The sequence below is a fragment of the Triturus cristatus genome, chromosome 4_1 (assembly GCF_964204655.1).
Source record: "Triturus cristatus chromosome 4_1, aTriCri1.1, whole genome shotgun sequence".
NCBI classification, from domain to species: domain Eukaryota; kingdom Metazoa; phylum Chordata; class Amphibia; order Caudata; family Salamandridae; genus Triturus; species Triturus cristatus.
Genome location: NC_140585.1, coordinates 128842288 through 128864527, shown reverse-complemented (window position 1 = coordinate 128864527; position 22240 = coordinate 128842288). Strand labels below are relative to the sequence as shown.

The window sequence follows — 22240 nt, the reverse complement described above, 5'->3', positions numbered from 1 at the left end:
TAGCAATACCAATAACAAAGGCAGAGGTAGAGGCAACCGTAGAAACTGGAGAGGTCCTGGTCAGAATTATGTCCAACCTCAGTTCCCACCATGGTGGCAACCTAACCCATGGTCCCAGGGGGCCCCTTTTCCTCAACAGATGATGCCCTTCGGTCCTCATCAATTCTACCCTGACTTTAACTCCCCGGCTTTTTTAGGACAGGGCAGGGGGAGACAGAGGGGGCGGAGGAGAGGCCAACAGCAGAACCAAGTACAGTGGAACTTGGCGCCGCAGTCGATGGGCCTACGGAGTGGCAAACAGATACCTCAGGACCAAACAACAGCGGCAACATCAGGGACGACCTCGTGATTAACCTGAGTTCTAGAACACTCTCAGAGATAGAACTGAAAATGCTCAACAGAGGTTTGGGTTTTGTGGCTACTAACATGGGTGATCCGTTCCAGACTAACATTGAGATGGGGAAATTTTTCAGGAAAATCCGCTTGTACTTCCTTTTTGCAAAAGAGAATGAAGGTGGAGGTGATCTGACTCTGAGTGACCAGAATACAGGTCTGAAACGACCTTCTTCCTTCAATCCACCTACCACCGGATTGCCAGCGAAGGTTTTGGCCTTTGAGGAGGCGGTGGACTGCGATATCATGAATCTTTTACAACAAACCAGCAAGCCATTCATCAATTTCCCCAAGAGAGAACGGCTAGCTTTGAAAAAACTAGCAGAGGACCCTTCGGTAGTGATTAAACCTGCCGACAAAGGCGGTGCTATAGTGGTCCTAGATACAACTACATACCGCGAGGAATGCATTCGACAACTCAGTGATGTAAAGTCATATTGTAAACTCACTGAGGACCCTACAGAGAGATTATCATTGGCCATCAAACAACACGTTGAAGAGGCTTTATCTGAGGGATGGATAACATCAAAGGAGGCATTGTATTTACAACTGGCACACCCCATTGTCCCTTACTTTTACGTGCTTCCTAAAGTGCACAAACCACAGCGGCCACCCCCTGGACGCCCAATAATATCAGGCATTGGGTCTCTTCTTGAACCCCTCTCAACTTTTGTAGACCACTTTTTGAGACCGATGGTGCACAAGATGCCCACATATTTACAAGATACTAAGGATGTCCTGAATATTCTACCTGACGTCGAGTTTGATGCCAACATAGATCTACTGGTATCCTTCGACGTAGAATCTCTCTATACGTCAATTTCACAAAGAGAGACTCTTGATGTGATCGAGACCCTATTAAGAGCACATGATTTAGATTCCATCACCCCGGTCTCTTTCATTATGACTTTGGCGAATTTGGCTATGACGGAGAATTATTTCCAATTCGAGGAGTCCATGTACCTACAGGTCTCTGGGACCAGCATGGGCAGCGTTTTTGCCCCTAGCCTGGCGAACCTTTACGTCCATCGGTTCGAAGAAGAAACCATCCTCACCGATACCAACCCCTTTCTCGCCTCGCTCCGCCTCTGGAAACGTTACATCGATGACGTCCTTGTGGTGTGGCGAGGGACTGTGGATGAGCTTCATACTTTCCACAATTGGCTGAATAGCAGGAATGCATTCCTCCGTTTCACTGTCGAGTACAGTAATACACATCTGGCCTTCTTAGACCTCAAAATTAATGTAACTCCAACTGGTCTTCAATCTGAGCTCTTTCGGAAACCTATGGCAAGGAACTCCCTGTTGAGCTACGAGAGTTGCCATTCGTAATTGTCCAACCACTCACCTGAAATCCAGGTAGTTGACAGGGGCGATGAGACGGTTATTCCCAAACCCTCCTGGACTATCTCTCAACCTCACTGATACTAACAATGACGTTGGCAGATACTCCAAAAGGAAAGGGGATTGGGACAACGAACAACACACAAAGAAAGAGACACTGCTACTTCTCTTCTGGACCAGCCGGGTTCTTGTTAGAGAAGCTTGCTTGTATTCTTTCAAGACTAAAGAAAATACAATAACACATTCATAACTTCTTTCAAGCGACAAGATCTAATAAACACTCTCTTTGTATGTAAATATAAATTCACCTCGTATTAATTGTACAATAGCCTTCAAAGATGCACCTCTTTCTGCAAGTTAGGACCGTTGACAAACACTTCTCACTTAGTCCCTTTCAGTATCCTTTTGAATCTTGCTTACTTCTTTCCTGAAAAAGATAACCCCTTTGGAAAACAATCTAAGTACTACTTATTATATTTTGGCTAGTGGTTACACTAAGACCACAGAGTGATATACTTGTAACTCAACAAAACAGTGCATGAAATATTCCTCAAATACAACATAATAGGAATTGGTCCTTTTAAATACCATCTAGCTTTTCACTCCAAATGCGCTCTTATTCAATGTCACACTTTCTAATGTGTCCGTTTTGCTATTGTCTCTTTCTGTCTAGTTCAAAGGCCAAAGAACACAGGAGTGTATTCACAAGTCTTTCCAGGCTCTTAAATAACGAGCGCGCCCTTTCATGTCACTCGATTTCCTGCTGGTTGAGAAATAGCACGGGAGCAATGCCAGATGAAATAATGCATTCACAAGTCTTTCCAGGCTCTTAAATTACAAGCGCGCCCTTGTCATGTCACTCGGTTCACTGCTGGTTTGGAAATAGTTTTAGCGCGAGGCACGGGAGCAATGCAAAATGAAATAATCAAAACCCAGGACTTAACTGAAGCTCTCTCTTCTTCACAATCTCGGTTTCAGGCTTCAATCACTTGGGAATCCAGTCTCGACGATGTTCAGCTCACGGACGTCTTCCTGGCTACTCGATATCTCAAGACGAAGTCAAGCCAAGATTAATAGCGCGCTGGCTATTTATAGACGTTACCAGGTGTTCCCTGCAACGCACGTGTTTCCAAGCAATCAGGGGGCGTTTCAGCGCGTGCTTGGCAAACACGTGAAAAGGAACTTTTTCTAAACGTGCAAAGTGAACAAATGAACATGTGTTGTAGAGAAAATAAATAAAAAGTGAAAGGAAAACCTCAGTCCTTTCTGGGAAAAAGAAAACAAACAAACATTGTTCATAATGACTATAATGAATATGCCAAACAATTACCTTACACAGTTTCTGACATATAAGGAAGGCATACATGATTGCAAAGAGTGTTAATGTCGGAAGCACAAATCAGACAATTTCCCCAAAGTCCACAAGCTTGCAGTTTCCTGACAGTCCTCCCCCTCAAAACCCTCGATATAGGACGAGGCTTCGTGGGATGTTGCAGATGAAATAACTTAAGCAAACGGGGAGCATGTATGGAAGAAGCCGGCTCCCATGAATTTTCGTCAGAGCCATAACCCTTCCAACTTAACAGATAATACAAAATACCATTGGTTCTTTTTGCATCCAAGACTTTTTCGATCTCGTACTCCCATTGCCCATTTACCTTAACAGGAGGAGGAGGTGGACCAGGTCTAGTTTGAGTTACATAAGGTTGCAAAAGGGAAACATGGAATACTGGATGGATTTGATAGTCAGTGGGTAAACATAATTCCATAGTGACTGGATTAATGATTTTCTTTATTGGGAATGGTCCTAAGAACCGTGGTTGAAGTTTTCGGGAAGCACTTAACCTAAGATTCTTAGATGACAACCAAACTAAATCTCCCTCGGAATATTGTGGAGTTTCCCTTCTATGTTTATCTGCTTGCGTCTTTACCTGCTGTTGATAGTGAGATATATGATCAATGACTTTTTTCTGTATATCATGTAAATTCGCATGATGAACAGGAACAGCAGGAACAGGAATGTCAAGATCCAGTTGTGGAACAGGTAACATGCGTGGGTGATATCCTAATAAACAATAGAATGGGGAAACCCCTGTTGCTGAGTGAACAGAATTGTTATACACAAATTCTACCAAGGGTAAAGCCTTATCCCAATCTGAGGACCAACTGGAGGAAAAACAACGCAATAATTGCTCCATAGTTTGATTTAATCTTTCAGTTTGTCCATCTGTCTGAGGGTGGTAAGCAGAAGACAGACGGACATCAATTTTCATGACTGAACAAAAGGTTCGCCAGAACCTAGAAACAAATTGAGGACCTCGGTCCGAAATAATGGCAGATGGCAAACCATGCAATTTTACAATATGTTGGATGAATAAATCGGTGAGTTCCTTGGCAGTAGGCAACTTTTTAAGAGGAACCAAATGAGCCATTTTGGTCAAATAGTCTATCACTACCCAAATTACATGACAACCATTAGAAGCAGGAAGATCTGTGACAAAATCCATACTTATCAAGTGCCACGGGGCTGAGGGGATAGGTATAGGGTGAAGATATCCTGCTGGAGCCATATGAGGACTTTTTGATTGAATACAAACTGGACATGTTTGAACATATTGCTTAACATCAACTACGAGAGTTGGCCACCAAAATTGTCGCTCAATAAGCTCAACATTTTTCTTACACCCAGGATGACCAGAAAACACAGAATCATGAGTCCAAGATAAAATCGTTTGTTGGAGTTCTTTTGTTGGAACATAAACCTGATCGTCATGATACCATAAACCCTTTTTTTTTTTTAGATCGGGTAAGATCTTGTTTTCCTTTTGCGCTTTGTCAATCTGTAACCAAAACTCCTGTGGACCACAAAGAGCAACAATTTTATCGTCAGGAATAATCGATTTACTCTCTTCCTGATCTACCTCAGTACCTTGGAAACTAAGGCGTGACAAAGTATCAGATTTCTGTTGCTCTTTTCCGGGCTTATAGGTGATGACAAAATCATACTCATTGAAAAACAGAAGCCAGCGCAGCTGTCTAGGTGTTAAAGCTTTGACATTCTGATAGAATTGTAAGTTACGGTGATCTGAGTAAATAGTGATAGTATGACGTGCTCCCAACAAATGATGACGCCATTCTTCAAAGGCCAACTTAATGGCCAGTAATTCTCGTTCTGCCACCGTATAGTTTTGTTCGGCTGGTAACAGCTTTTTAGAAAAATAGGCAACAGGATGGAGATGACCAGTAGCAGGGTTTCGTTGTGACAAAATGGCCCCCACCGCTACTTGCGAAGCATCTGCTTCCACAAAATAAGGTTGCGTGGGATCAGGATGCTGCAAAACGGGTGCTTCGGTAAAGGCCTTCTTTAGACTTTGAAAGGCTTTCTCAGCCACATCAGACCAACTGAAGCGGACCCCTTTTTTTAACAACTGTGTGATTGGGGTCACCAAGGAAGAAAAACGTGGAATGAAGCATCGGTAAAAGTTAGCAAATCCCAAAAACCGTTGAATATCTTTCACTGACTTAGGGGATTCCCAACGCAAAATAGCCTGAACTTTAGAATGGTCCATGCCAATACCCTGAGGAGAGAGTACATAGCCAAGGAACTCAACAGTGGAAACATGAAACATACATTTCTCTAGTTTAATGAACAACTGATGTTCTCGTAAACGTTGCAACACTGCCCTTACGTGGAGTACATGTTCCTCAGTAGACGTGGAATAAATCAGAATGTCATCTATATAACAAATGACACAGACATCCAAGAAATCCTGTAATACTTCATTAATGAAATCTTGAAACGCCGCAGGCGCATTACATAGCCCAAAGGGCATCACAGTATATTCGAACAATCCGAACTTAGTTCGGAAAGCCGTCTTCCACTCGTCACCTTCCTTTACACGAATAAGATGATAAGCACCCCTAAGATCAAGCTTGGTAAAGATAGTGGAATTCCTAATTTGATCCAAGAGGACAGGAATGAGTGGTAGAGGATAACGGTTTTTTACTGTGACCTTGTTTAATGCGCGATAGTCTATGCAAGCGCGGAGTTCTTTGTTCTTCTTCGGTACGAAGAATAAAGGAGAACTTACTGGAGAGGTAGAGTGACGTATAAACCCCTTCAAGAGTAGATCATGTAGATATTCCCTTAAGTATCGTGTTTCTGGGTCTGACAGAGCATAGACTCTGCTACAAGGTAAGTTAGCACCTGGAATGAGATCTATTCGGCAATCAAAAGACCGATGAGGTGGAAGTTGAGTGGCTTGTACCTCAGAAAAGACATCAGAAAAATCTTTGTAATGATGAGGTACCGGAGTCTCTTGTTCTTCACACGGAATGCTAACAGAGGCACAATGTAAGGGAGCGATGGGCATCCTCTTGTCTGCATAACAAGAGTGAGCACAAAAAGAGGAATCCAAGGTTACTGTCCGTTTTACCCAATCAATCTTGGGATTGTGTGTCTGAAGCCAAGGTATTCCTAAGATAGCCCCAAAAACAGGTGTGTCAATCAAATCAAATTGAATCTCTTCAGAATGCCCATCAGCACAAACCATGGTTAATGGTTGAGTCTGAAATTGGATCAAACCTGAGGTTAGTTCAGATCCATCAACTGCTCGAACGGGTTCTGGAATCAATTTTTTGGATGTTGCTATATCCAAGGTTCTAGCTAAACCGATGTCTAAAAAATTTCCGGTAGCTCCTGAATCTAACAGAATCGGGATAACCTTCCTAACTTGTTTAGACAAAAGTAAGGTGACAATGAGTGTTAAATGTCGAGAGACAGTCGTCATAGTATTAGCTAAATGTTGATGAGAGACCCGGGAATCCAAGATGCTCGATAGGGGGGTCTCCTTCCTTATCGGGCCAGTACGTTTCCCGAAGGATCATCAGTAACCAAGGGAGAATCACTGGCCTGTATGAACTGGTGTCTAGCAAACAGTTTACGCAATTCAGATCTAAAACGAGAAAAATCATGTAAAATAGGGTCATCCCTATCTACAAAAGGAATAGACCAATTAGCTGCGACACCACCCAAATATGATAATACAAAAGCCACCTTAGCCTCATCGTTAGGGAAAGCCGCTGGGCGACATAAAAAATGCAACTGACACTGATTAAGAAAAATATCAAACTTTGCATGATCCCCAAGGAACCGCTCCGGGGGAGCTAAAGGAACAGCAGTTGGAGTGGTAACTGAAACATTTATAGGTGGCACTGAAGGAGCATCCGAATTAGTAGCCTGAAAAGTGAAACGAGATGGCTGTAGCACAACTTGGGTCGCACAGTAGAATCCCAAGGGTTATCTCGAGGTTTATAACGCTGTAAATCATTACGTAACTGGGAATTTTCCTGTCTTAAATCAGCTACTTCCTGCCTTAGAGTTCGTAGCACTTGCGACAACTCCTGCATGGATGGGATGTCTTTCTCTACCGGGGAATCCATCGCCCAGGTCAACTATAAATGTTATGGCTTGACTTTCTGTCGTAATTGTCCAACCACTCACCTGAAATCCAGGTAGTTGACAGGGGCGATGAGACGGTTATTCCCAAACCCTCCTGGACTATCTCTCAACCTCACTGATACTAACAATGACGTTGGCAGATACTCCAAAAGGAAAGGGGATGGGACAACGAACAACACACAAAGAAAGAGACACTGCTACTTCTCTTCTGGACCAGCCGGGTTCTTGTTAGAGAAGCTTGCTTGTATTCTTTCAAGACTAAAGAAAATACAATAACACATTCATAACTTCTTTCAAGCGACAAGATCTAATAAACACTCTCTTTGTATGTAAATATAAATTCACCTCGTATTAATTGTACAATAGCCTTCAAAGATGCACCTCTTTCTGCAAGTTAGGACCGTTGACAAACACTTCTCACTTAGTCCCTTTCAGTATCCTTTTGAATCTTGCTTACTTCTTTCCTGAAAAAGATAACCCCTTTGGAAAACAATCTAAGTACTACTTATTATATTTTGGCTAGTGGTTACACTAAGACCACAGAGTGATATACTTGTAACTCAACAAAACAGTGCATGAAATATTCCTCAAATACAACATAATAGGAATTGGTCCTTTTAAATACCATCTAGCTTTTCACTCCAAATGCGCTCTTATTCAATGTCACACTTTCTAATGTGTCCGTTTTGCTATTGTCTCTTTCTGTCTAGTTCAAAGGCCAAAGAACACAGGAGTGTATTCACAAGTCTTTCCAGGCTCTTAAATAACGAGCGCGCCCTTTCATGTCACTCGATTTCCTGCTGGTTGAGAAATAGCACGGGAGCAATGCCAGATGAAATAATGCATTCACAAGTCTTTCCAGGCTCTTAAATTACAAGCGCGCCCTTGTCATGTCACTCGGTTCACTGCTGGTTTGGAAATAGTTTTAGCGCGAGGCACGGGAGCAATGCAAAATGAAATAATCAAAACCCAGGACTTAACTGAAGCTCTCTCTTCTTCACAATCTCGGTTTCAGGCTTCAATCACTTGGGAATCCAGTCTCGACGATGTTCAGCTCACGGACGTCTTCCTGGCTACTCGATATCTCAAGACGAAGTCAAGCCAAGATTAATAGCGCGCTGGCTATTTATAGACGTTACCAGGTGTTCCCTGCAACGCACGTGTTTCCAAGCAATCAGGGGGCGTTTCAGCGCGTGCTTGGCAAACACGTGAAAAGGAACGTTTTCTAAACGTGCAAAGTGAACAAATGAACATGTGTTGTAGAGAAAATAAATAAAAAGTGAAAGGAAAACCTCAGTCCTTTCTGGGAAAAAGAAAACAAACAAACATTGTTCATAATGACTATAATGAATATGCCAAACAATTACCTTACACAGTTTCTGACATATAAGGAAGGCATACATGATTGCAAAGAGTGTTAATGTCGGAAGCACAAATCAGACAATTTCCCCAAAGTCCACAAGCTTGCAGTTTCCTGACAGTTTAAGGGACAACCTGCCCTATGGGCAATTCCTGAGAATTCAGAGGAACTGCTCCACCAGGGAGGGCTTCTTTCATCATGCCAAATTGCTAGAGAACAACTTGCTTGAAAAAAAGTACCCGAAGCAATTAATACGCCGGTCAAAAAAGAGGGCGTTCAATAATAACCGTGAAAGCCTTCTGGAGCCTACATTCCCTAAAGCCAAAGAATCTCGGATCACCTGTGTCAACACGTTTGGCACTCGTTCCAATCAGATCCAGAAGATCATCAAGAAACATTGGGGTATCTTGAACACGGGGAATGATAATCTGCCCCCGCCTCTATTTGCCTTCAAAAGGGGTAGGAACCTCAAAGACCAACTTGTCCACACAAGACCCAGAATAGCGACTCCGAGAGCAGTAGGAACACTTTGGGGTATGCCAGCTGTGACAGGTCACCATCCCTGTGGGAATTGCGCCGCCTGCCCCCAGACCGTCAAATCTACCACTATTGACATTGGAAGCGGGCGTCTATGGGAACAAAGGCGCTTCACAAATTGTAACAGCCTCAATGTCATCTATTTGATAGTCTGCACCTGTGAATACAAATACGTGGGTATGACGACCAGGAAGGTCAAGACGCGCATTTCCGAGCACAGGAGCACCATCCGCTGTCGAAAACAGTCCACCAAAATGATCAATCACTTTGTGGAGGTGGGACATGGCCCTGATGAATTTCGATGGACCATTCTAGAACAGCCCCTGATACCCAACCATGTGACAGACATTAGCAAGTTTCTGTTCAGGAAAGAACAAAAATGGGTGTACACTCTGAACTCAGACAAGGACGGGTTGAATGATGACATCCCGTGGATGTCTCTGTGAGATGCACTCCTCTAGCGTATTAGTCATCTCAACATTTATATGGGGCCTGGCACTGATTCTGACCAGTTTACAGGCTACGGTTGCTTTTCTCCATACTTCGCCTTTTCTTGTGAGGTTCAATGTAGGATTCACCATAATCTTCCATTCCTTGTGATGGTGTAGCCTCACACGTGTTTTCTATGCCATTGTCGGGCATAAACACCCCGTTGCCTTCGTCAACTTATATCTAACACATATTGGAGCCCCTCTGCCTGATTAACAAGTGCTCACTTGTCTAAAGTAAAAATAAAAAATAAAGAAAATTTCAGTGGATCTTTATTTGTTATTTATTTTTTACCGTTCCACTTGTCAGTGCGGTATTGCTTGGCTTAAAATAGAGCCTTACAACATTGGTAGCCATAGTAACATGTAGAGCTGCTAGTGCGCTGTACCTGAGCTTTTACAAACAACAGTACCTCCAAAAAAACCATTTCTTTTGGATGCCCCTGCTTTAAACATACATGCAAATATCAATGTTTCTGGAGACTAAGTATTAATAAATAAATTAATAAATTTGTGAGCTTTCATAAGCTCTAATCTACCTGTGAGCGTCCATTCTCTCAATAGGACTACATATCCCAGAATCCTTAGTGGTCATGTGATGACAATTGACACGCCCAGTTGAGGAAGTAAAACTGTAGTGTTTGACTCTGCGCGTTACCTCCCCTTACAGCCAGAGGGACGCTGGAAGTACCGACGGACAGGTGAGAGACACGCTCTTCTTGCCTGTCTGTCAGCAATCCTAGTAGCAGGATGCCATTGTGCGCGCTCGCCACCAGTGTGCGCACTGTTTATCCAGAGTCCATTGAGCGCTGCTGCCAGTGTAGAGTTCAATCCCATAGCGCGGTAAGAGCTAATTGTTTTACGGAGGACCAGAGCTCTGCATTAACTATCGAGCTCTGCTGCCTTTGTGGAGTTTAAACCCTCAGCGCGGTAATTGACATTTGACTCACGGCGCACTAGAGCTCTGTTTGTTCTCTCGCGTTGGGCTGCTGGTTATAACCCACACACGAGCAGTTTTCAGAAAATGTTCAAAAAGCGTCTTTGCGGGTGTTGTGTACTGGCGCTCTGCCTATGTGTTTACAGTTTAACCAGATACCGCCCAGATGATGGTATTACTAACGAAATGCGCTCTAATATATTAGCTGGAGTGTTGATGCTAAAATATAACCTGCTAAAATATAACCTCACAAGCAGGGATCCTGTCACGATGTGTACTAGTGGCAGTTCTCTAATGACTAAGTGATGGATGCATAAGTAATTATAAAATGAGGTGCAAGCGGACCCCATACCTCAATGTTTAGGAACAGATATGCTTGTTCTTGGCACTGGCGTAATTGTCATTAAACACATTTTCAGGCCATCGAGGGTCTGATCTTTGCCATTTGTTCAACTGTGGCCATTGCCTTAGCCAAGGTTTTTTGGCTTTTTTGACCTACTATTAACACCAGTACAATTTGTGATTATGTGTGAAGTCAGCTGCTCGCTGACGTGTCTCTGTATGTGTCTCTCTCTTTCCACTAGAGCGGTGCTTCAATTACCTGAGCTGTTTGCCAGGTGAGGTGAGGCAGTACTCTCCTGCACAATATGGTAAGTGGGAGCCCTACTACATATCATATGTAGGTATTGTAGTTCCATGTAGTAATTAAAGCACTACCAAGAGGATTGCTTCATAAATTCTCTTTATAGATATGGTATACCATGTAATTGTTTTGGATACCGTAGATATACTAATTATATGTTTTTCCCTTGTTTTCGACTATGTTTGTTCTCCTTCGGACTTCACAGCTGGGAGAATGATCCTTCACTAATACCCAGGTGATACCTTTTCCTTTTTCATATTTTCTTTACACAACACTAGCAGTAGCGACACAGGTCCTGAAGAATGCAGTGGATACCAGTGTGATCCGTAATTCCTGCTGAAACATGTCGACCAACCTGTTGGTAGCTATTAGTTAAAACTACCAATTTCGCTCTTTTTAAGCTTTAGAGACTTTGAGGTCTCAAATAAATAAGTACTTTCCTCAGAGCCATCTAATTTTAATATCACTACTTTGCACTTTTGCACTATTTCACTTTTTCTCGCACTGCTTTTCAGTAGCCCCCTGCGACCCAGTTATACCATCACTGGTTCCTATGTTGTCATTCATGACTAAACTCTTTTCCTATCCTTCATGGTTAGAAGGAACCCACATGATGAAAAGGGCGCCCAGGAAGAGCTACTGATGGGTATTTTTCAAAAACTATGAATGATGTACCCTGTCTAGCGAACCAATATCACTAGCTCCATTACATAGTCGTATCTTGTGAATTTCATACCTTTGACCCTCCATTACTTTTTGTATTGTGTTTAGTTACTTTCGGGGAGTGTAGTGCTGAGTGGTCATTAAAATTAATCCCTGAGACCCAAACCCATTTTGACTTGTTTGATGTGAAATATAATATGCAATACATTGTGCGCAATGACAGATTCATTGGAGAGCGCGAGATAGCACAGGCACTAGCGCGTGCTATGCGATATGCGCCTTGGAGTGTAATATGCACAGGGCAGTGTTGTGTAACCTAACTAGTCTCTAAAGTTGTAATATAAAATATGTGCTGGGGAGTGTAACGTTGCACATGCACTGTGACAAAGATATGGATCCCAAATTGTAATATGTATGGCATAGCACTGTGCGGTATAACATAGGCATCGAGGAAGGCACGTTAGATGGGGCAATATAACCCGTGCGAAGACAAGTGTGGCATGACATATTCACGGGGTGGTGTTACAGTGCACATGGGCTAGAGAGTGTCATAGCATATGCACTAGCTAGTGGAATACAACACAGAGGTGTGTGGCACTCGGCAGGCAATGGTGGGTGTAACACAGCATTGGGCTCTGTCAGGAGCGCGCTGTGACTCGCAAGTGATGTTCGTACCCTTTCCAGAGAGTAAAATAAAAAGTATTACACATCCGGCAGTGGATGTGTGTTTTATTAACCGTGAGGGGGGTTTCTTGCATAGTTTTGGTCGAATTTTTGTTGAATCCCCTTTGAATGGCTTGGTGTGCATGTGTATTAAATGTGCCCGTCAATAGCTACCCATGTTTGTATAAATAAACGACAAGGGTGTCTACCGGGATTAGGCACGGTAGAGCATCAGACATGTCAGAGCTTCACTAGTGGTGTAAATACATTCCACGTGGATTAATTGCATGCATAGTCGCCTTTTAATGAATATCACGCAAATCGCCATGGTGATAGGTACGTACGGTTTGTCCAGCATGTCCTAGGTGTGTCTATAAATATATATTTTTTAAAAATAATAAAAAACAGTGGCCGGCCCTGGGGATTGGGGTCAAAAAAATATAATTAGGAGACAGGCCCTGGGGGATGGGGTCATCAGGGCCAATAAATTAGAATAAGAAGGGGAACCACACAGCCCCCCTTCTTAAAAAAATAAAATAAATAAAAGACTGGCATCGTGCTGGAGGCCATGCCCCCTCCGTGCAGCACTCTGCAAACGCGCCCCCAACAGGCATCTCCAGTATGCGCCAGGGAGCTGCGCTGCAGACAGGTGTTCTGAGGCCAAGCCCCTTTTTACACCTCTCTGCAACGCAGCTCTGTGGCGCTTACTGGAGGTACCTAGTGGTCTAGTGTGACCCTAGGGACCCTTAGGATTCAAGGGGACTTAATCTCTCAACTTAGAACAGCCACAGGGCGCGTTTACACAGTGGTGAAGGAAGGGGACGGGGCCTGAGGTGACGTGTGCAAACACGCACCATGGCACGTTTTAAATTGGGAATATAATTTCCCTTCAATACTGAGGGCCCCTGGGGGCTAACTAGCCCACCAAGTGCTTCCAGTAAGCGCCACTGAGCTGCATTGCAGAGAGGTGGTCCAGGCCGTGCCACTTTTTACACCTCTCTGCAACGCAGCTCTGTGGCACTTACTGGAGGTACCTAGTGGGCTAGTTGGACCCTAGGGACCCTCAGGATTCAAATGAACTTAATCTCCCAACTAAAAACAGGGCGTGTTTACACAATGGTGAAAGGATGGGACGGGGCCTGAGTTAACGTGTGCAAAAACGCCCTGTGGCCTGTTTTAAGAGGTATTTTTAATCCCCATGCCCTATTATATACCAGGGGCTTATAGAGGAGGTAAGGCTAATCACAGGGGGACCCCAACGCATAATGTTCCCTAGTGTATGTAGGTGTTTTCACTGTATTCTAAGTGTCTTTTAACATAGCACTGGCTCTAGGACTGGTTAGTCAGACTCAGTTACCACCAGTATCCGTCTGAAAAAGTTGAGGGTACAGGATGATTTTGCAACAAGGCTTCTTTCTGCTCTTCTTTTTGTTCTTTCTGCACGTTATCCTTCTTCCTGCACTTATCTTCGTATTTGAGGACTTCTGTTGCTTCTTTCTGCACTTCTTTTGTTTCTTTCTGTGCATTTTTTCTTCTTTCTTCACATGTCCTATCTCTGTAGGCATAGTTAGAAATTAGCATTTAAAAAACCTTTGAAATTAACAGAAAAAGCCATAGGTTTCAGGCACGTTATAGTTAGGAATTAGCATTTAAAAAACCTCAGAAATTCACTGAAAAAACCATAGGTTTCAGGGGTGTTATAGTTAGCTGGACTTTTCACTTGTACAAAACCATTGAAATTCCCCCGTTATAGTTAGTTCAGCTAACTATAACTCGCGCGCCCGCAATGCACTGCTGATGACGTCACATATTACATCACTCATGACATGGTCAGTGACATCACTCATGACATCACTGATGACATCTCAAATGACATCACTGATGACATCACTGATGACATCATCCTTGTGATAGAGTGGAGACCTCCTCTCACCCTAATATAACCTTTGATACACACATTCAAAAATAGAGACTAAAATTTTCAAAACAATGGACATACCAATACCAGTTACAACAACCTCTTCAGTAATTCTAAGATCCACATACACATCCACTCATTCACCAACAGTCCAATACAGTCACTCATACATGTACTCACTCATCATATGTACTCATACACCTATACATCCTGTTACACAATGCCACTCATCCATAGAGTTACTCACACACATAGTCACTCATGCTAATAAAGAATCAAACATACATTTACTTGCATATACAGTTATACACACACCACCACACTTACTTCTATGGAAACTTACACATACTTAGTCTTTTAAACAATCACTTATAGAAACACATACTTATTCATACAGGAACTCTTTCAATCTCTCACTCTCACATATACTCACATATATACACCAATAGTCACATATACTAGTTTAAAACATATGTAGTTACTCATAAAGACACTATTGAGACAGTCATTCACTCACTAACACACCCATACACACACTCATCCACCCATACAGTCCTGCACACATACTGTGTTCAACACATACAAACAGTGAGTCACTCATTCATGCACCTATGCACTACGTAATACCCCCCACCGAACCATGCAGACACTCAGACTGATACTCAAAAAACCAACTAATAACCTATATAGACACCCATGTAGCTACTCACCAACCCATGCAGCCACTTATACACAAAGTGAGAGACTGATACAGATATTTACATATTTAAACATTACTCACTAAGCCATGTATTCACTATGATACACTTAATCAGTCAGTTACACAATCAATTTTTCAAAAACAAATCATCCATTTAGACACTTATATACCCATTTATTTTTCCATCGACCTTGAGATATACATATATAAAACATATTTAATTTTCAGAATAACACACATTCACTGGATGATGTCATCAGCGATGTCATCAGTGATGTCATTTGAGATGTCATCAGTGATGTCATGAGTGATGTCACTGACCATGTCATGAGTGATGTAATATGTGACGTCATCAGCAGTGCATTGCGGGCGCGCGAGTTATAGTTAGCTGAACTAACTATAACGGGGGAATTTCAATGGTTTTGTACAAGTGAAAAGTCCAGCTAACTATAACACCCCTGAAACCTATGGTTTTTTCAGTGAATATATATATATATATATATATATATATTTTATGTAAAGCACTTTTACACAGTTTATGACTTCACCACGCGTGTATTTGCGTTGTAAAGGCATGCGTGGTAAAGTCATATTAGGAGTGAAAGTTTGCGGGGTAATGGTATCGCAGAGTCATAGCATTTTCGTTGTGAAAAATGCGGACTGATGGTATGCAGGATGACAGTATGCGGGATACCGTCTTATATTCGTGAGGCCTGTCCAGAGGGGCAAGAGGATATGTGGCCTGGCCGGGGGTGGAGGGTGAGGGGGGATGGTGCAGAGGAGGTGAGGCCTGTCCAACCCAGCGGGTGCAGAGGAGACATGAAGCCAGTCCATGCGATGCAGCGGAGGTGAGGCCTGTGCAGGGGGTGCAGAGGAGGTGAGGCCTGTCCAGAGGGTTGCAGAGGATGTTAGCCCTGTCCAGGGGGGTGCAGAGGAGGTGAGACCTGTCCAGGGGGGTGCAGAGGAGGTGAGACCTGTCCAGGGGGGTCGCAGGGGAGGTGAGGCCTGTCCAGGGGGTTTCAGGGGAGGGGAGGACTTTTCTCAGCTGAGGGGTGCAGAGGAGGTGAGGCCTGTCCAAGGGCTGAAGAAGACGTGAGGCTTGTCCTGTGCCGAAGATAAAACCTGTCCTGTGGGGGTTGGAGGAGGGGCCTGTGCAGGCCTGCCCTGTCCTCTGGGTGCAAGGTGTCAGGAGTGCCTCAGCCGCTGTTCTCACCACTCAGAGGTCCTCCCCAGACCATGCAAGAGACAAAGAACAAAATGTGCGCCCTGGTCCATACCAGGTCTTTCAAGGGAGTGGATAAGATGTCTGCGCGGCTGGAGCGGGCTGTACTGCCATCTCTTCCATGTCATTGAAGGAAGACGGGGCTGTGCAGCCTGGTCCTTGCCTGGCTCAGCAAAGGAGAGTGAAGCAACATTTATTACCTTGCCTGCCTCCCTGGAGCTCCCAACACTTTACTACATTCGTACCTTTAAAAGTGTTTTATCTATGTCTTGCCATGTAGTTTTCCTGATGTCATACCCGTCTGTAGCCACACTGGGTCTGTTGTAATGTGATGTCATGGTCATCATTAGGCTTAAAGGGATGTGATGCCATTTTCAGGGATGTTGAGGACTCAATCTCAGCCACTGGTATTTACCCGCGGCTGCATCCCAGTCCATCGTTGTGCGTCCACCATGCCACGTCAGACAGGAAGCAGACTTATGCAAATCAGCCTTAGATTCCTTTCAATAGTGCCAGGCCTGATCCTTTCTGAACCGGAACACAAGCAACACCTAACTGGTTTCAGCATCTCTGGACCTTGACTGTAGGGTGCAGCTTGATTCCAGTGGTGCAGCGAGGATAGGATAGGATATAGGTTTTTAAAGCGCTCGATTGCCGTAGCGTCTTGGCGCTGGTAAGTGTGGAAGTGTTTCATTCTTATACAGGGGCTACATTGAAGCAAACAGCCAAGTCTCTAGGACCTTCCTGAAGGATTGATGATTTGGCAGAGATCTCAAGGAAAAGGGCAGCTTGCTCCAAAGCTTCGCGGCACAGTTTGAGAAGGTTCTTCCACCCCATCTAACTCTCCTAGTCCTGTTTACCTGAAGAAGGCCCAAGGTACTAGATCTTAAAGCACGACTAGGAGTATAGGGGATCAGCATTTTTTGGATATCTTTAGCTCCTCCCCCGAAGATAGCTTTGTGGACCAGACAAAACGCCTTAAATTCCACACGTTGTTGTACAGGAAGCCAGTGTAGTGCTCGAATTCCCGCCGAGGTGGATTGGTCTCTAGGAATGTTCAGAAGCAGTCTGTAGTGACTGTAACCTACTCAGCTGGGCCTTGTTTATCTCCAATAGTAGGGCATTACGGTAGTCAAGCTTGGACAACAGAAGGGCCACCACCACTGCCTTTCGTAGTTCCTGCGCAATAAAAGGGAAGATCTTTCTCAAGGTCCTTATTAGGAAAAAGCATGACGAGGTAAGGCTATTCACCAGGGCCAAGAAATTTAGCTGACTGTCGAACAGAACACCAAGGTTTCTCACCTTGGACACGGGGCAGGGGCAATCGTCAGCCTTCAGGGGCCACCAGGAGTCGTTCCACAGGGATTGTCCCTGACCAAACTCAATGATCTCTGTTTTGTCTGTGTTGATCTTCAGGAAGCTATGGTTCATCCAGGTCATGATTTCCAGAAGACACATGTGAAATCTAGCGGCTGTATCCTCTTACTAATTGGCCGTCGCAATTATAAGCTGGGAATCATCCGCATAGGACACTAGGGCAAACCCATGCTTCCTGATGAGTCTGGCCAAGGGGGTGACATAGATGTTAAACAGCGTAGGTGACCGCGCTGATCTCTGAGGAACCCCACAGGGAAGATGGAAACTGTCGGACTGAAAGCCATCCCAGTATATGCTCTGCTCCCTGCCCTCCAGGAACGATGAGAGAAGGGACAGAGCTGGGCTCTCAATACCGACCTCCTGTAGTCTCTGTATTAACACCGTGTGGTTCACGGTGTCAAAAGCTGCTGACAGATCTAGCAGGACGAGAATAGCCCTAACCCCCTGTCCACTATTCCTCGGATCTCCTCGGCTGCTACGAGCAGAGCTGATTCTGTGGAATGCTGTGAGCGAAAGCCATGCTGCGTGGAGTCTAGCAAATTGTGGGTATCGAGATAGTCCGTCAGTGCCCTGTTTACTGATTTCTCCAAGATTTTAGCAGCTATAGGCAAAGCAGCAATCGGGCGATAGTTCTTGGGTTCAGAGGGGTCTACGGTGGGTTTCTTCAATATTGGCCTGGTCGTAGCTCTCTTCCAACTGGATGGATAGCTACCTGACTCCAACAATTGGTTGATTAAGGGAGTTAGTTAGTCTCCGATTCTATTTGCTGCCAAGTGCAAAATCATAGGAGGACAGGGGTCATTAGGTGAGCCTGATTTTGTAGCAGCAATAAGTTTACATGTTTCTTCCTTAGTGATTGCTGGAAAGTTCATCAGACTGGGATGTGTTATACTCTTCTCGACCAGAGGTTGCTCTAGCTTATCTGGGCTTGGGCGAGTGTTCAGAAGATCATTGTAAATTAGTTGGACCTTGTGCTGGAAAAATACGGCTAATTTATTGCACATGTCTTGATCGGGCTGGAACATGTTAGCCTGCTGCAGTTTGGAGAGCAGGGTAACTGTTTTGAAGAGCTCCTTAGTGGAGTTACCTGCTTCCTCGATCTTGGTGGTATAGAACAGTCTTTTGGCAGTAATTATTGCGTCTCTATACTGTTGGAGGGCACGATTGTAGCTTTATTTTCTTGTCTGAACTATAGTCCAACCTCCAAAAGCGCTCAGCCTTTGTGCAGGTTACCTTTAAACCTTTGAGCCCAGAGCTATACCATGGAGCTGAGGGTTTTGATCTCCTAACAGTTAGTAGTTTTTCAGGAGCCACCGCGTCAGCTGCTGTCGCAAGCCATTTGTTGAAAACATGTGCTACCTCAGTATTGTCCTTACTGAGCAAGAGAGGAGATTGGCCAAGGGCCATATTTAGACTATCGGCTTGGACCCTAGTCCATTGTCTGGTCTTTACCTTTGATGGTTTCGGATGGGATTGATGTGTTGGTATGGCTTTATGGTCTGACCAAGGAAGGGCGATAACTCTGATCAGGTCCATATCTATGCTATTAGCGAAAATGCCATCTAAGGTATGGCCTGCTTGATGGGTGGGTTCGTTTACTAATTGGCTGAAGCCAAAAGCTGCCAGATTGTCCAGAAGTTTGCTAGAGTCTGGGAGGTTAGTTAGTTCCAAATGATAGTTGAAATCACCAAGAATAATGAATGGTTGGGGGTCGACGCGGGATTCCAGATGTGTCATTAGTGCTTGTGAAAAAGAAGTCCTAGGACCAGGTGGGCGATAGATCAAAGTACCTGAAACTTAAAGAAATTACTTAGCTATATAGTGAAGTAAAACGCTTCTGCAGGTAAGTCAGAGATAGTTTCTATTCGCATCTTCAAGTGGTCCTGGTGGACGATCGCTATACCTCCCCCTCGCCCTCTCACTCTATTGTGTGCGTTAACGGCATAGCCCTTGGGAAGTGCTACATTCCAGTCTGGACCCGAAGCATTGTCGGTCCAGGTCTCAGTCGGGAAGACTATATCGGGCGTGGTGTTTTCAATCAAATCTGCGATCTGGAATTTGTTTTTACTGATGGACCGCACATTAAGCAAAACGCAGAGTAGTTGCTGTTACTGACCTAATTTAGTGAACGCATATGGGTCTTGCCTAGAGGTATCCTTAAATAGTGTTTCACCCACCCTGTCTTTAGGGGTGTCTCGTCACATAGCTCCCCGGTTGCTGGCTTGATCGGGGCCGTCAGTTCTACATTGGCTTATCCGATGGACACATTTAATACAGGCGATCTCCGCTGAGTGTCCGTCTGACGGAAACAAGCAGCGCATTCTACAGGGGGTCACATCTAAATCCATCAGTTGCAGTCTGCTACAAGTAATTACCTTCAAAGGACCTGGGGTCCTGGCGCTGGTCACGCTCCGGGCGCCGATGGGCGCAGACGGGCTTGCCTTTGGCGCCCCAGCGCACCTTATATGGGAGTCAAGAAACAACAACTAGCGGGTCAACCCAGGTGCAGTGCGGACCCGCCTAGCTTCCGGGTACCGCCAGGGTCGAGCGGCGAATGAGGCAGATGTAGAACGCAGAAGGGTAGCAGCAAGGCGGGGTGAGAGTAAGTCGCGTTTTACAGAGCACAGGAACCACGTCTGGGCAGGGCCGGACAGGACATAGCAGGCATTGGGCGCTTGGGTGGGGCGATTTTGCCATGGTGGGGGTCGTTTTTTGTTACTGGGGGCCTTTTTTGCAGTGGTGATGCTACATCGGCCTCCGGTAAAAAGAGCAACAGGGGCTGGTCCGTCAACATTGCCAGGGATGCTTTAGGGACCCTGTCAGCCCTGCGTCTGGGCGTACCTGTCATATTTAGGAATATGGAAAATTATGGGTGTAATGTATTAGTTCATCTCAAGCACTGATAATTATTCTGGGACGCATCCCAGCCTTTTTGTTCTTGACCCCCTCAGCATGCGACCAATCATAGCGTTTCAGCCAATATTACTTTGCATTCTGGAACTTGTGATGTTTTTTACCATAAAGAGCATGGGATTAAAAATCCTGCCTTTCACTGCATTTTGGGTAATAGTCAAAGATTGGTTAAAGTTTTCAGCTTTTCCAAGGACTTCTTAGCAGTGGTGCACAAAAACACCTTCCTTGAATGTCTGGGTAGTTGCTACCCAGTCTGTACATGTTTTGTAAGGCAGGCTTGATCTGCTGGTGTTAGAGCACTAGTATTATAGCCAACATTTTAAAGAGATATGGTATGCACAATGTGAGAACTTCTAAACCTCCAAGCGTGATTAACCTATAGCCAGTACATAGGATATGCCTACTCAGCTGATGCAGATTTGTTTCCCTCCCCACTATGGACGGCTCCCGTTAAAATGTGAGTAGGGGTCTCTGAGAAAGCATGCCTGAACTACTCAAGTTTGACCATTAATTAAGAGCCTAACCAACGTTGATGGCGTCCTGTCCTGTAGTTCCTACCAATCCGTAGGACTTGCGCATAGTTTGGACAACTTAAACTGAGGGCTTGGAGTCAAGACTGATTCTGGACACCCCGCAGGATATGTTGTCCTATAGAGCAGCTAGCTCACAGTGCCACTGCAAGCTACCCCAAACCTACCAGGGAGTGAATGGTTTTCTGGCAACCACTGAACATGACAGCCCTGACCCCTCAGGTATTGTGGAAACAGTACAGAACCTTTCGCTCAGTTACTCGTGCTTACTTATTCTCAGAGAAGTATACAGATTATGCACAGTGGGACTTTTTTCAATAATATTTATTGAACCAATGTTACTGTTGCATAAAATACGTGTGCTGCAATGATCAGTAGACAGAAGCAGATAAACGTGATTACAAGCATCAAATGGGTAAATAGTAGATATACTTCTACCATGGTGCTAAACAATGTATATATATATATAAACAAGGCAGTAATCTAGCGTACTTCTCCTATGCAAACCCTACTCTAAGTGTACCTAAAGTGTTTGTAGGTGTAGAGCCAAGAATCCCCCCCCAAGGGACGACCCAACTCCATTATCTGATTGGCTAGAGTGAAGGACCCCATCTTGGTCACAAACTGGACACCCCTCACGAGATGTCAGACCGCTGCGTGGTGATTTCTTAGCATGCAAGGACCCTCTGTGTCAATCAATCAATCAATCAGGGGGATTGTAAGCGCGCTACTCACCCGTGAGGGTCTCAAAGCGCTGGGGGGGGCAGGGGGTGGGGGGGGGGGAGGTGTATGCCGCTCCGTTCAGCCGAAGAGCCAGGTCTTAAGGGCCTTCCTGAAGGTGTTCATGGAGGGGGCGCGTCTGATGTATGCCAGTAGCTCATTCCAGGTCTTGGCTGCGATGTGAGAGAACGATCTCCCGCCTGATCTGGCTCTGTGGATCCGCAGTGTTTCAGCCAGTGCGAGGTTGGAAGAACGCAGGTTTCTTTTGGGTACGTGGAAGTTTATTCTGTCATTGAGGTATTTGGGTCCGTTGTTGTGCAGGCACTTGTAGGCGTTGGTGAGGATTTTCAAGGTGACTCTCTTCTCCACGG

At 44.6% G+C, this 22240-nt stretch overlaps 1 pseudogene across 1 annotated transcript in view; it reads left to right on the top strand.

The window, feature by feature from the left end:
* The window catches only part of LOC146847631 (uncharacterized), a 133426-nt pseudogene that overhangs the window by 91573 nt on the left and 19613 nt on the right, over positions 1-22240 (top strand). Inside the window, exon 4 of the transcript XR_014981137.1 lies at positions 6397-6429. The product of XR_014981137.1 is annotated as an uncharacterized LOC146847631 (transcript). The remainder of the gene's footprint in view (positions 1-6396; positions 6430-22240) is intronic.